This window comes from Electrophorus electricus, chromosome 10 (assembly GCF_041902795.1).
Source record: "Electrophorus electricus isolate QZ-2024a chromosome 10, ASM4190279v1, whole genome shotgun sequence".
In the NCBI taxonomy this organism is placed as follows: Eukaryota; Metazoa; Chordata; class Actinopteri; order Gymnotiformes; family Gymnotidae; genus Electrophorus; species Electrophorus electricus.
Genome location: NC_137506.1, coordinates 200001 through 215000, shown reverse-complemented (window position 1 = coordinate 215000; position 15000 = coordinate 200001). Strand labels below are relative to the sequence as shown.

The 15000-nt window shown below is 47.2% G+C and overlaps 1 protein-coding gene across 4 annotated transcripts in view; it reads left to right on the top strand.

Annotated features, from left to right (window-relative positions):
- chrm3a (cholinergic receptor, muscarinic 3a) overlaps positions 1–15000 on the top strand; it is a 102348-nt gene that overhangs the window by 63487 nt on the left and 23861 nt on the right. The window contains exon 1 of one of the 4 annotated variants that reach the window (XM_081722016.1): positions 9110–9996. The exons of the other annotated variants lie outside the window; for them this stretch is intronic. The gene's annotated coding sequence lies outside the window, so the exon portion shown is untranslated. Of the gene's footprint in view, positions 1–9109; positions 9997–15000 lie in introns of those variants that run through there. 4 annotated transcript variants of the gene reach the window in all.

Here is a 15000-nt window from a genome sequence, read left to right as displayed (position 1 = left end):
CTCTCAGAGACGTCTCTCAGGACTCTCTCAGAGACGTCTCTCGTCTCTCTGGGCTCTCTCAGAGACGATTATTCATCATTATTATCTGCTGCTGAGGTAAACATGTAAACAGACTCGGCTGGAACTGATGCTACAGCAAAGACAAAGAGCTTTACAGCGTAAACTATGAAAATGAGCTGAAGTTATTGATCTCATGAGCGATATAATTGCCATTGTTCTAATCAGCTGATGGGAATGCTGAAGTAACTCTTGTAGGATAGGAGAACGTGGATGTTTTATGCTTTATGACTACCTGAGTGTTCAGCCTGCTGGACTGATCTGGTTTTACTTTTTGGTAGATCTGATACAGGGTGTGTGTGTGTGTGTGTTCGGGTGGGTCTTTATCCTCTGAGATGACGTGCTGCTTTATACAGTGCATTACATTTGGATCCAGAACTTTCCGCATTATTGAACAGGCCTTTCGGAGAATCTCGGCTTGCGAGTGATCTGAACGGAGCACGGTGGGCGTGCGCTGAATGGATGTGATGAGGCACGGAGATTTCCGCACTTGTGGGAGCAGGACGTGCACAGTTAGCCTGGAGGTCCAGCCGTGAGCGGTGGCGGGCTAGCTCTTCGTGAGCGGATGTGAGCTGTCATTTACAGTTTCGTATAAACCAATGCCCGGGTCGATGCAAATGTTTCTTTTGTTTTTTACTCTTTATTTACCGTGACCAGTGTGTGTTATGATGGGTATTGAGCCGTCCTTGCAGGGGTATGTCATTGCTGAATTGTTGTGTGGAGTGTTAACATGCTGTGACATTACCTTCATCAGATATTTCACTGTAAATGTCAGTGAGAAGCTTGTAACTATTTTAAACTATTTCAGTCTTGTAAGTGTTTCAGAGAGTGATGTGGTTTTCTCTCGGCATCTGAAAATCCTTGAAAGACTCACCTTTGGTACTGAAATGTCATTATCATCAAAGGTCCTCATATGCCTGCAGTGTCTTACATTTCCAGATATTCACATGTGCGCATGCACACACAAACACACACACACACACACACACTTGCATGCATTGCAGGCCTCCCAGTGTAAATGTGTGCCTACATCATAGTGCGCTGGACCGAAAGCAAGCATGTGCCCTGCTGTTGTGTACTCATGTTTTCCAGCGTGAGCCGCACCTGAGACCCCAGCCTGAGCCCAGTGTACTAGCAGATCAAGAGTTTACTGTGTGTTTGGCTGTGCGTTTGGTTGTGCATTTGACTGTACGTTTGACTGTGTGCGTTTGGCTGTGCGTTTGACTGTGTGCGTTTGGCTGTGCATTTGACTGTGCATTTGACTGTGTACGTTTGGCTGTGCGTTTGACTGTGTGCATTTGGTTGTGTGTTTGGCTGTGCATTTGACTGTGTACGTTTGGCTGTGCGTTTGACTGTGTGCATTTGGTTGTGTGTTTGGCTGTGCATTTGACTGTGTACGTTTGGCTGTGCGTTTGACTGTGTGCATTTGGTTGTGTGTTTGGCTGTGCGTTTGACTTTGCATTTGACTGTGCACAGGCTGGGGTGAGTGTGCACCTGGGTATCTCTGTGCATGCTCCCCTGGGAGTCTATTGCCTCCGTCCTACCAGTTAAAGTGTGTGAAGGAATTCCTTTATTTCTGTCCATGTGACAGAGCTCCATTTCACCTCTTTAGCTCATGGTTTATTGTGCCATCATCATGTCTTCATCTTACGGCAGAGTTTAAGAGGTAAGAGCTTACAATGCTTTTGAAAGAGCTGTGTAATGTGGTTTCCTCGTCACCGGGACAACCCACACTTGCCCCTCCCCAAGATGAGGGACATGAGCTGATGTTCCCTCCCTGGACTGGGTGACGGGATAAAAGTCCAAGTTTGGTTTATTTGTCTCGTACACAGTCATACATGATATAACTCGCAGTGAAATGGTTTTGTGAGTGTCTGTCCAAACTGTGAAAAGAAACAGGGGTGCAAAAGGAAAAAAATTAAAAATTAAAAAATTAAAAAATAAATATATATATATATATATATATATATATATATATATATATATATATATATATATATATATATATATATATATATATATATATATACACAAAAATACAAAAAAATATATAACAGTATATGTACAATATGTATATATACACAATGTACAATGTATATATGGATTTATGTGTATGTACACAATGTACAATTCTAGTTTACAAATTTACAGCTTTACAGTCATGATGTTATTGACGTGGTGGTGGTAGTCCCCACAGTTTATCAGTTTCCCTGATTCAGGGCCCGAATGGCCTGTGGGAAGAAGCTCCTCTTCAGTCTCTCTGTGTTGGTCTTCAGGGAGCGAAAGCACTTCCCTGACCTCAGCAGAGAGAAGAGTCTATTGTTGGGATGGGTGGGGTCCTTCACAATCCTCCTGGCCTTGGTCTGGCACCGCTTGTAATAGATGCTCTGCAGGTCAGGAAGTTCCGTGTGAGTGATGCGCTCTGCTGAACACACCACCCTCTGGAATGCATGTCTGTCCTGCTTGGTGCTATTCCCAAACCACACTGTGATGTTCCCCGTGAGGATGCTCTCGATAGTGCAGGTGTAGAAGCTCCGCAGTACCTTGGAGGGCAGTCTGAAGTCTCTTAAGCATCTGAGGTGGTAAAGACGCTGACGAGCCTTCTTTGCCGGGGAGTTGGTGTGGCGGGACCAGGACAGGTCCTGCGAGATGTGAACTCCAAGGTACCTGAAACTATCTACTCTCTCCACCGTGGTTCCACTGATCCTCACAGGTTGGTAGTGCCGCTCCTGCTTCTTGCTGCAATCCACGATCAGTTCCTTTGTCTTGCTGATGTTTAGGAGGAGATTATGTCCCTGGCACCAGTTTTCCAGGTGTTTAGTCTCCTCCAGGTAGGCCCTCTCATCGTTGTCTGAGATCAGGCCCATGACGACAGTGTCGTCAGCAAACTTGACAATGATGGTGGAGCTGGAAGTGGCTGTGCAGTCGTAGGTGTGCAGTGAGTAGAGCAGAGGGCTTAGGACACCACCCTGAGGAGCTCCAGTGCTGAGTGTGAGGGTGGATGAGGCACAGTTGCCCACCCGTACTGATTGTGGTCTGTCTGTTAGGAAGTTGGAGATCCAGTCGCACAGGGATGTATGCGGTCCTAGATCCCCCAACTTAGTAGTGAGTAGAGAGGCAATGATAGTGTTAAATGCTGAACTGTAGTCGACAAACAGAATTTTAACATAATTTCCCCTCCCTTTGTCCAGGTGGGTCAGTGTGGTGTGGAGCAGATGTGCAATTGCGTCGTCAGTGGAGCGGTTGTGGCGATATGCAAACTGCAGTGGGTCCATGGAGGCTGGCAGTGAAGATGTGATGAAGTCTCTGACTAGCTTTTCAAAGCACTTCATCATGACCGATGTGAGGGCAACAGGGCGGTAGTCATTGAGGTCGGAGGGTCGAGGTTTCTTCGGGACGGGGACGATGGTGGATCGCTTGAAGCTAGACGGGACAATACCGAGCGTCAGGGAGAGATTGAAGATGTCGGTGAATACCGGGGCTAGCTGATCTGCGCAGGCTTTGAGGACCCTCCCGCAGATACCGTCTGGTCCCATCGCCTTCCTGGTATTCACCCTTTTAAACACTCTTCTCACGTCACTCTCCGTGATGATTGTCACAACACGCGTTTTTAGTCCACCGTGGGTATTTAGTCTACAGCCAGCTCACGGGCGATCGGCTGTGAATTCTAGCGGGTGGGAGGGGTCATGGGTGATTGGCTGTGAAGTCTGGATCCAGAACTTTCCGCATTATTGAACAGGCCTTTCGGAGAATCTCGGCTTGCGAGTGATCTGAACGGAGCACGGTGGGCGTGCGCTGAATGGATGTGATGAGGCACGGAGATTTCCGCACTTGTGGGAGCAGGACGTGCACAGTTAGCCTGGAGGTCCAGCCGTGAGCGGTGGCGGGCTAGCTCTTCGTGAGCGGATGTGAGCTGTCATTTACAGTTTCGTATAAACCAATGCCCGGGTCGATGCAAATGTTTCTTTTGTTTTTTACTCTTTATTTACCGTGACCAGTGTGTGTTATGATGGGTATTGAGCCGTCCTTGCAGGGGTATGTCATTGCTGAATTGTTGTGTGGAGTGTTAACATGCTGTGACATTACCTTCATCAGATATTTCACTGTAAATGTCAGTGAGAAGCTTGTAACTATTTTAAACTATTTCAGTCTTGTAAGTGTTTCAGAGAGTGATGTGGTTTTCTCTCGGCATCTGAAAATCCTTGAAAGACTCACCTTTGGTACTGAAATGTCATTATCATCAAAGGTCCTCATATGCCTGCAGTGTCTTACATTTCCAGATATTCACATGTGCGCATGCACACACAAACACACACACACACACACACACTTGCATGCATTGCAGGCCTCCCAGTGTAAATGTGTGCCTACATCATAGTGCGCTGGACCGAAAGCAAGCATGTGCCCTGCTGTTGTGTACTCATGTTTTCCAGCGTGAGCCGCACCTGAGACCCCAGCCTGAGCCCAGTGTACTAGCAGATCAAGAGTTTACTGTGTGTTTGGCTGTGCGTTTGGTTGTGCATTTGACTGTACGTTTGACTGTGTGCGTTTGGCTGTGCGTTTGACTGTGTGCGTTTGGCTGTGCATTTGACTGTGCATTTGACTGTGTACGTTTGGCTGTGCGTTTGACTGTGTGCATTTGGTTGTGTGTTTGGCTGTGCGTTTGACTTTGCATTTGACTGTGCACAGGCTGGGGTGAGTGTGCACCTGGGTATCTCTGTGCATGCTCCCCTGGGAGTCTATTGCCTCCGTCCTACCAGTTAAAGTGTGTGAAGGAATTCCTTTATTTCTGTCCATGTGACAGAGCTCCATTTCACCTCTTTAGCTCATGGTTTATTGTGCCATCATCATGTCTTCATCTTACGGCAGAGTTTAAGAGGTAAGAGCTTACCATGCTTTTGAAAGAGCTGTGTAATGTGGTTTCCTCGTCACCGGGACAACCCACACTTGCCCCTCCCCAAGATGAGGGACATGAGCTGATGTTCCCTCCCTGGACTGGGTGACGGGATAAAAGTCCAAGTTTGGTTTATTTGTCTCGTACACAGTCATACATGATATAACTCGCAGTGAAATGGTTTTGTGAGTGTCTGTCCAAACTGTGAAAAGAAACAGGGGTGCAAAAGGAAAAAAATTAAAAATTAAAAAATTAAAAAATAAATATATATATATATATATATATATATATATATATATATATATATATATATATATATATATATATATATATATACACAAAAATACAAAAAAATATATAACAGTATATGTACAATATGTATATATACACAATGTACAATGTATATATGGATTTATGTGTATGTACACAATGTACAATTCTAGTTTACAAATTTACAGCTTTACAGTCATGATGTTATTGACGTGGTGGTGGTAGTCCCCACAGTTTATCAGTTTCCCTGATTCAGGGCCCGAATGGCCTGTGGGAAGAAGCTCCTCTTCAGTCTCTCTGTGTTGGTCTTCAGGGAGCGAAAGCACTTCCCTGACCTCAGCAGAGAGAAGAGTCTATTGTTGGGATGGGTGGGGTCCTTCACAATCCTCCTGGCCTTGGTCTGGCACCGCTTGTAATAGATGCTCTGCAGGTCAGGAAGTTCCGTGTGAGTGATGCGCTCTGCTGAACACACCACCCTCTGGAATGCATGTCTGTCCTGCTTGGTGCTATTCCCAAACCACACTGTGATGTTCCCCGTGAGGATGCTCTCGATAGTGCAGGTGTAGAAGCTCCGCAGTACCTTGGAGGGCAGTCTGAAGTCTCTTAAGCATCTGAGGTGGTAAAGACGCTGACGAGCCTTCTTTGCCGGGGAGTTGGTGTGGCGGGACCAGGACAGGTCCTGCGAGATGTGAACTCCAAGGTACCTGAAACTATCTACTCTCTCCACCGTGGTTCCACTGATCCTCACAGGTTGGTAGTGCCGCTCCTGCTTCTTGCTGCAATCCACGATCAGTTCCTTTGTCTTGCTGATGTTTAGGAGGAGATTATGTCCCTGGCACCAGTTTTCCAGGTGTTTAGTCTCCTCCAGGTAGGCCCTCTCATCGTTGTCTGAGATCAGGCCCATGACGACAGTGTCGTCAGCAAACTTGACAATGATGGTGGAGCTGGAAGTGGCTGTGCAGTCGTAGGTGTGCAGTGAGTAGAGCAGAGGGCTTAGGACACCACCCTGAGGAGCTCCAGTGCTGAGTGTGAGGGTGGATGAGGCACAGTTGCCCACCCGTACTGATTGTGGTCTGTCTGTTAGGAAGTTGGAGATCCAGTCGCACAGGGATGTATGCGGTCCTAGATCCCCCAACTTAGTAGTGAGTAGAGAGGCAATGATAGTGTTAAATGCTGAACTGTAGTCGACAAACAGAATTTTAACATAATTTCCCCTCCCTTTGTCCAGGTGGGTCAGTGTGGTGTGGAGCAGATGTGCAATTGCGTCGTCAGTGGAGCGGTTGTGGCGATATGCAAACTGCAGTGGGTCCATGGAGGCTGGCAGTGAAGATGTGATGAAGTCTCTGACTAGCTTTTCAAAGCACTTCATCATGACCGATGTGAGGGCAACAGGGCGGTAGTCATTGAGGTCGGAGGGTCGAGGTTTCTTCGGGACGGGGACGATGGTGGATCGCTTGAAGCTAGACGGGACAATACCGAGCGTCAGGGAGAGATTGAAGATGTCGGTGAATACCGGGGCTAGCTGATCTGCGCAGGCTTTGAGGACCCTCCCGCAGATACCGTCTGGTCCCATCGCCTTCCTGGTATTCACCCTTTTAAACACTCTTCTCACGTCACTCTCCGTGATGATTGTCACAACACGCGTTTTTAGTCCACCGTGGGTATTTAGTCTACAGCCAGCTCACGGGCGATCGGCTGTGAATTCTAGCGGGTGGGAGGGGTCATGGGTGATTGGCTGTGAAGTCTGGATCCAGAACTTTCCGCATTATTGAACAGGCCTTTCGGAGAATCTCGGCTTGCGAGTGATCTGAACGGAGCACGGTGGGCGTGCGCTGAATGGATGTGATGAGGCACGGAGATTTCCGCACTTGTGGGAGCAGGACGTGCACAGTTAGCCTGGAGGTCCAGCCGTGAGCGGTGGCGGGCTAGCTCTTCGTGAGCGGATGTGAGCTGTCATTTACAGTTTCGTATAAACCAATGCCCGGGTCGATGCAAATGTTTCTTTTGTTTTTTACTCTTTATTTACCATGACCAGTGTGTGTTATGATGGGTATTGAGCCGTCCTTGCAGGGGTATGTCATTGCTGAATTGTTGTGTGGAGTGTTAACATGCTGTGACATTACCTTCATCAGATATTTCACTGTAAATGTCAGTGAGAAGCTTGTAACTATTTTAAACTATTTCAGTCTTGTAAGTGTTTCAGAGAGTGATGTGGTTTTCTCTCGGCATCTGAAAATCCTTGAAAGACTCACCTTTGGTACTGAAATGTCATTATCATCAAAGGTCCTCATATGCCTGCAGTGTCTTACATTTCCAGATATTCACATGTGCGCATGCACACACAAACACACACACACACACACACACACACTTGCATGCATTGCAGGCCTCCCAGTGTAAATGTGTGCCTACATCATAGTGCGCTGGACCGAAAGCAAGCATGTGCCCTGCTGTTGTGTACTCATGTTTTCCAGCGTGAGCCGCACCTGAGACCCCAGCCTGAGCCCAGTGTACTAGCAGATCAAGAGTTTACTGTGTGTTTGGCTGTGCGTTTGGTTGTGCATTTGACTGTACGTTTGACTGTGTGCGTTTGGCTGTGCGTTTGACTGTGTGCGTTTGGCTGTGCATTTGACTGTGCATTTGACTGTGTACGTTTGGCTGTGCGTTTGACTGTGTGCATTTGGTTGTGTGTTTGGCTGTGCGTTTGACTTTGCATTTGACTGTGCACAGGCTGGGGTGAGTGTGCACCTGGGTATCTCTGTGCATGCTCCCCTGGGAGTCTATTGCCTCCGTCCTACCAGTTAAAGTGTGTGAAGGAATTCCTTTATTTCTGTCCATGTGACAGAGCTCCATTTCACCTCTTTAGCTCATGGTTTATTGTGCCATCATCATGTCTTCATCTTACGGCAGAGTTTAAGAGGTAAGAGCTTACCATGCTTTTGAAAGAGCTGTGTAATGTGGTTTCCTCGTCACCGGGACAACCCACACTTGCCCCTCCCCAAGATGAGGGACATGAGCTGATGTTCCCTCCCTGGACTGGGTGACGGGATAAAAGTCCAAGTTTGGTTTATTTGTCTCGTACACAGTCATACATGATATAACTCGCAGTGAAATGGTTTTGTGAGTGTCTGTCCAAACTGTGAAAAGAAACAGGGGTGCAAAAGGAAAAAAATTAAAAATAAAAAAATTAAAAAAATAAATAAATAAATAAATAAATAAATAAATAAATATATATATATATATATATATATATATATATACACAAAAATACAAAAAAATATATAACAGTATATGTACAATATGTATATATACACAATGTACAATGTATATATGGATTTATGTGTATGTACACAATGTACAATTCTAGTTTACAAATTTACAGCTTTACAGTCATGATGTTATTGACGTGGTGGTGGTAGTCCCCACAGTTTATCAGTTTCCCTGATTCAGGGCCCGAATGGCCTGTGGGAAGAAGCTCCTCTTCAGTCTCTCTGTGTTGGTCTTCAGGGAGCGAAAGCACTTCCCTGACCTCAGCAGAGAGAAGAGTCTATTGTTGGGATGGGTGGGGTCCTTCACAATCCTCCTGGCCTTGGTCTGGCACCGCTTGTAATAGATGCTCTGCAGGTCAGGAAGTTCCGTGTGAGTGATGCGCTCTGCTGAACACACCACCCTCTGGAATGCATGTCTGTCCTGCTTGGTGCTATTCCCAAACCACACTGTGATGTTCCCCGTGAGGATGCTCTCGATAGTGCAGGTGTAGAAGCTCCGCAGTACCTTGGAGGGCAGTCTGAAGTCTCTTAAGCATCTGAGGTGGTAAAGACGCTGACGAGCCTTCTTTGCCGGGGAGTTGGTGTGGCGGGACCAGGACAGGTTCTGCGAGATGTGAACTCCAAGGTACCTGAAACTGTCTACTCTCTCCACCGTGGTTCCACTGATCCTCACAGGTTGGTAGTGCCGCTCCTGCTTCTTGCTGCAATCCACGATCAGTTCCTTTGTCTTGCTGATGTTTAGGAGGAGATTATGTCCCTGGCACCAGTTTTCCAGGTGTTTAGTCTCCTCCAGGTAGGCCCTCTCGTCGTTGTCTGAGATCAGGCCCATGACAACGGTGTCGTCAGCAAACTTGACAATGATGTTAGAGCTGGAAGTGGTTTTGCAGTCGTAGGTGTACAGTGAGTAGAGCAGGGGGCTTAGGACACAACCCTGAGGAGCTCCAGTGCTGAGGGTGAGGGTGGATGAGACAGTTGCCCACCCGTACTGATTGTGGTCTGTCTGTTAGGAAGTTGGAGATCCAGTCGCACAGGGATGTATGCAGTCCTAGGTACTCCAACTTAGTAGTGAGTAGAGAGGCAATGATAGTGTTAAATGCTGAACTGTAGTCGACAAACAGCATTTTAACATAATTTCCCCTCCCTTCGTCCAGGTGAGTCAGTGTGGTGTGGAGCAGATGTGCAATCGCATCGTCAGTGGAGCGGTTGTGGCGATATGCAAACTGCAGTGGGTCCATGGAGGCTGGCAGTGAAGATGTGATGAAGTGTCTGACTAGCTTTTCAAAGCACTTCATCATGACCGATGTGAGGGCAACAGGGCGGTAGTCATTGAGGTCGGAGGGTCGAGGTTTCTTCGGGACGGGGACGATGGTGGATCGCTTGAAGCTAGACAGGACAATACCGAGCGTCAGGGAGAGATTGAAGATGTCAGTGAATACCGGGGCTAGCTGATCTGCGCAGGCTTTGAGGACCCTCCCGCAGATACCGTCTGGTCCCATCGCCTTCCTGGTATTCACCCTTTTAAACACTCTTCTCACGTCACTCTCCGTGATGATTGTCACAACACGCGTTTTTAGTCCACCGTGGGTATTTAGTCTACAGCCAGCTCACGGGCGATTGGCTGTGAATTCTAGCGGGTGGGAGGGGTCATGGGTGATTGGCTGTGAAGTCTAGCGGGTGGCAGGGGTAAGGGTGGCAGGCTGGTTCAGCCTAATGGAGAGGGCTGAGTTTAAAGTGCTCTTCATCTGCTCCAGCTCCTCTGAGGAAGAGGACGAGGAGGATCATTAAGCTCCATTAGATGTTATCCAGACACACACACACACACAGATATAAACTCTCACATGCCCAGAGCAATCTGCTACAGTCCCAGTCATTAGCCCCCACCTTCGGCTGGGGTAAAGGTCACGCCCCTTAGGTTAGCGACCTTTGGCAGCCTGAACATTGTTTCTAATTGTTCCTGTGTCTTGTTAAAGGGACGTGGCATTTTAAAGCCAGACTGGATCTTCTACAGGGTCGCCAGCACCCAGTCAGCTACAGCCATGTGTACGCGAGCCCACTTTATGTTGGCATGGGCTGGTGTAAATTAGACCCAAATGAACAATATGGCAAGAGATTGAACTCTGGTGATATTTTTCTGGGCTTCTTCTTGGCCTGAGGTGCGATTGGTAAACTCAGAGAACAGGTGACTCTCTGTCTCCGCCATAACAAACACCTGTAGGGTTGTAATCACACTGGAAAACCGTGTGTGCAGTTTCACCCACATGGAGACAACAGGTAGCTGGCCATTAAGCATCACATGTGAAACAGTTTGGGTATCCATAGTTCATTCAGTTCAATTTGTACTGGTTTAAGACAAGCCTAGGCAAGTTCAAGACATCTAATCTGAGGTCAGAGTTCTCCAGCCTGGCCAGTTGGACTATATTGATCTGTTGATTAGCATCCCTGTGTATTCCTGTGTGTTCAGGAATGTGCAAATACTTTCCTTCACTTCTGACTGATTCCAGAAGTTAACACCAGTTTGGAGCTGGGCAGTGTGAGTTTAAAACCACTTTGCTACTCTGGTTTTTCCCACTGCTCCCAACGACAGTCACGTACAGCCGTTTTGAACCAAACGTGTGAGAACCTGAGGATGAGATCAGCTCGTTTGCTGCTGATCACTGTTGACCAAACAAAAACAAAAAAGCCTAAAGTGCTCTGGAAAGAATATTTATGCTCGTACACCAAACACAGGGCTCCAATGTTTAAACCTCTGATCTGGGACCAGTCCCCCTCACTCTGCACTTCCCAAGACATAATGGGGAAAAGCCCCATCTTAACTGAACTCCGTTCAGTCAGACACGTTTGCAGGAGGAAGGTGGAGCGTGGGATGAGCGGGAAAGAGGTGGTGTTCCTGAGCTGTTGTACGTACTCCAAGTTCTGGGCTGACTATCTGCTTTGCGTTGCCAAAAACGTGAATCCAAACTGAACGCATTTCATGCTTAATTGTTGATGCTAGCTCTATCTCTCTCCTGGGCAGACTTGTGGTAGCAGGGATTGGACCAGATTCATAAAACTTCATGGCAACCGCACTACGCTGTGCACAAAGTGTGACACAGAATTTAATTCCTGTTTAGAAAATTACGTGGAGATAATGAGCACAACTTTCCATTCACCTGTGCCCTATGTGAAAAGCCAATCAAAATGGACATGTAAATGAGGCCATACATATTAATGACCCATGCCAAGAGACAGAAGGTCCGACTTACCCCAGTGACACCAGCGGTACATAACACATTTGTAACTGACCAATACAGGAACTGCAGGGATGCATTGACTAATGACTTCACTTCCTCTTGTACAACAGGGCAGAGCAGCTAAATTGTGTTTCAGTCTATAACTGTATTTATATTTATTGTATTTATCGTTTGTTCTTCTCTAACACATTTCCTCTGGCAGTTGTAGAATGTCACTTTCCTCTCCCTTACGTCTGATGTTGCTGTTGTAAAGTTAGCCATTATGCTCACTCCCAACAGACATAAATTGGGCCTTTTAGAGTGAAAATAAACCTAAAATTGAAATGTTTTAATTCTAAATATCATCATACATGCGCTTGCTTGTGTATACAAGTCACCTGTCCAACAAAAAAATGTACCATCTTAAAAAACATTTGACTGGTCAAACAAAAACTGTCCAGCTGAATCTACAGACGCACACGCCACACTCCGTGATGAAACGATCCCTCCCTCGACTGAGCGGAAGCGGTCCGTAACCTTTGAACCGTCAGCTGATAAGGCTGCAGCCCCGTGACACGGTCATTCAGCTCATTGTCGTCAGATCGTGGTGGTGGCGAAATAACTCCATCTCCAATCATCTATGCGCAGAACCAGCTCCTGATTTACGATGGCGGTCCATGCTCAGCATAAGATCTGGATATGTTAATGTTCCCTCTTGTTACGCTCGTCAGTCACAGTGCCCCGCCTCTGCGCACGCACACACACGCCTCCTACCGTGCACAGAAAGGGCGAGGACTGGCACAGAGCCAGGGTGGATGTTCTCTTTAAATAAATTAGCAAGTAGATAAATAATCAGCTAAATGGATGCGTGTGCAGGACTGTGTTGATAACCAAACTTCGTCCAGCCCACACTGACATCTTACAGGAGCATCTACTGTCAGACAGTTTCAGGTGGTGTTTTTGTGGAATGGTGTACCATTATGAATCACTAACATGATATGCAAATTAGGACAACATGCATTTATCACACAAGCAATAACATCTGTAGAATATTCTATAGTCTGTAGATTATGTTCTATATTCTTCTATAGAACATCAGTGCTGGCGTGTCCCAAAGTCGTCCGATGCCGCTGAGCTGATTCCCGGGTGATGAGAACACAGATGGTGGAACAGAGCTTGGTGTCTCCTGTCCTGGCAAGAGACGTTGGTGCCATCCAGGACACAGAACATGTGTAGCCCCACTGTGTCTGAGGTTCAGGAGTCAAACTGTCACTCTTTTAAGGGTCTCACTGAACCTGTCCAAACAGCTTAGCTCTGCTGAGTGAGAACATCACCCAAACTGTTCATTTTAGTTCTAGTAACAGATGAAATGTCCTTTTTGCATTCTTCTGGGTCTCCTAGCAGAATGTCCTGCTGCTGCTCCTTTACTGTGTTTCTCTTCTTCTCTCATCTCTCTCTCATTCTCATTCTCATTATGACTTTCATTCTCTCTCTTATTCTCTGTCTTTCGCTGTGATTTTTAACTCCCTCCCTCTCTCTCTCTCTCTCTCTCTCTCTCTCCCTCCCTCCCTCCCTCCCTCCCTCTCCCTTCCTCTCTCCCTCCCTCCCTCTCTCTCTCCCTCCCTCTCTCTCTCTCCTCCCTCTCTCTCCCTCTCTCTCCCTCCCTCCCTCCCTCTCTCTCCCTTCCTCTCTCCCTCTCTCTCTCTCTCTCCCTCTCTCTCCTCCCTCTCTCTCCCTCTCTCTCTTCTTCCCTCTCTCTCTCTCTCTCCCTCCCTCTCTCTCTCTCTCTCCTCCCTCTCTCTCTCCCTCCCTCCCTCCCTCCCTCTCCCTCCCTCTCTCTCTCTCCTCCCTCTCTCTCTCTCTCTCTCTTCTTCCCTCTCTCTCTCTCTCTCTCTCTCTCTCTCTCCCTTCCAGCCTTTTGTACAGTAGGCTGTTCTGGACATTTTGCTGTCCGTGAGTGCTGTGCCCGTCTGGCGAGCTCCAGACACATTGATCAGGAGTGTGTGTGCACGACTGCCTTTGGTCAGGGCTCTTACGCAGCCGTGGGGGCTCTTCCATCCACCTCCCTCCTCTGTATCTGCCACTCCGTGCTTTAATCTCTGGAATCTCTCCCTGCTCCTCCTGGAACCAAAGCCAATCGATGGCATGAAAAGCAGAGCTGTGAAATTGGCATTGTGGACAGGGTGGCAGGACGGCGTCGCCATGGTGGTGTGCTCCACGGGGTCGTTGCCATGGAGGCGTGCTCCTCGCGTTCGTCGTTGTGGTGACATGCTCTGCACAATCGTCGCCATGGTGGCACCATGGTCAGCAAGGTTGTGTCCTGGTGGCCCAGGAGAGGTGTTATACCATCCCTCTTCCTGCCTGCCATCACCTGATAATTTCAGGTTCCACATCTCATTCTGAAGGGTGAGCTGCGAAGGAAGGAGATCCACATAAGGCAGGACAAGAACCAGTGCACTAGTGCACCAGAGAACCAGAGAACCAGGCTTCCAGCATACCTGTACAACAGTGCTGCCAGCACACCAGAGAACCTGGTTACCAGTACAGTAGAGAACCAAACTGCCAGCACACCAGTACAACAGAGAACCAGGCTGCCAGTACACCAGAGAACCAGGCTGCCAATACACCAGAGAACCTGGTTACCAATACAGTAGAGAACCAAACTGCCAGCATACCTGTACAACAGAGAACCAGGCTGCCAGTGCACCAGAGAACCTGGTTACCAATACAGTAGAGAACCAAACTGCCAGCACGCCAGTACAACAGAGAACCAGGCTGCCAGTACACCAGAGAACCAGGCTGCCAATACACCAGAGAACCTGGTTACCAATACAGTAGAGAACCAAACTGCCAGCACGCCAGTACAACAGAGAAGCAGGCTGCCAGTGAACCAGAGAAGCAGGCTTCCAGTGCACTAGAGAAGCAGGCATCTGTTTGTCTTTTACACCTGGTGCTTCCACGTTTTCTTGGGTTTTTTCATGTGATGTTAAATAAATTCCCACTGATTCAGCCTCTTGCATAATTCCTTAGATGTTTTCTTTCTTGTCTCAATAATGGATTTTTTAATGTCTTTTACAGGAAAATTTTAAATAAGACAATTTTATATTGAAAAAACAGTAAGAAAACAAGATTTCAGCTATTATCTTTTTTCTTTTAATGTTTTTATTATTTAGTATACTGGTGAGAATGTTTTGGTGACATGACTGAATTATGCTGAATTATGAATAAAATCCTACTTTAGGATTTTGCAGTCAAACTCCAGATAGAATGTGTGTGTGTGTATCAGCTTGTATTCTGGTAA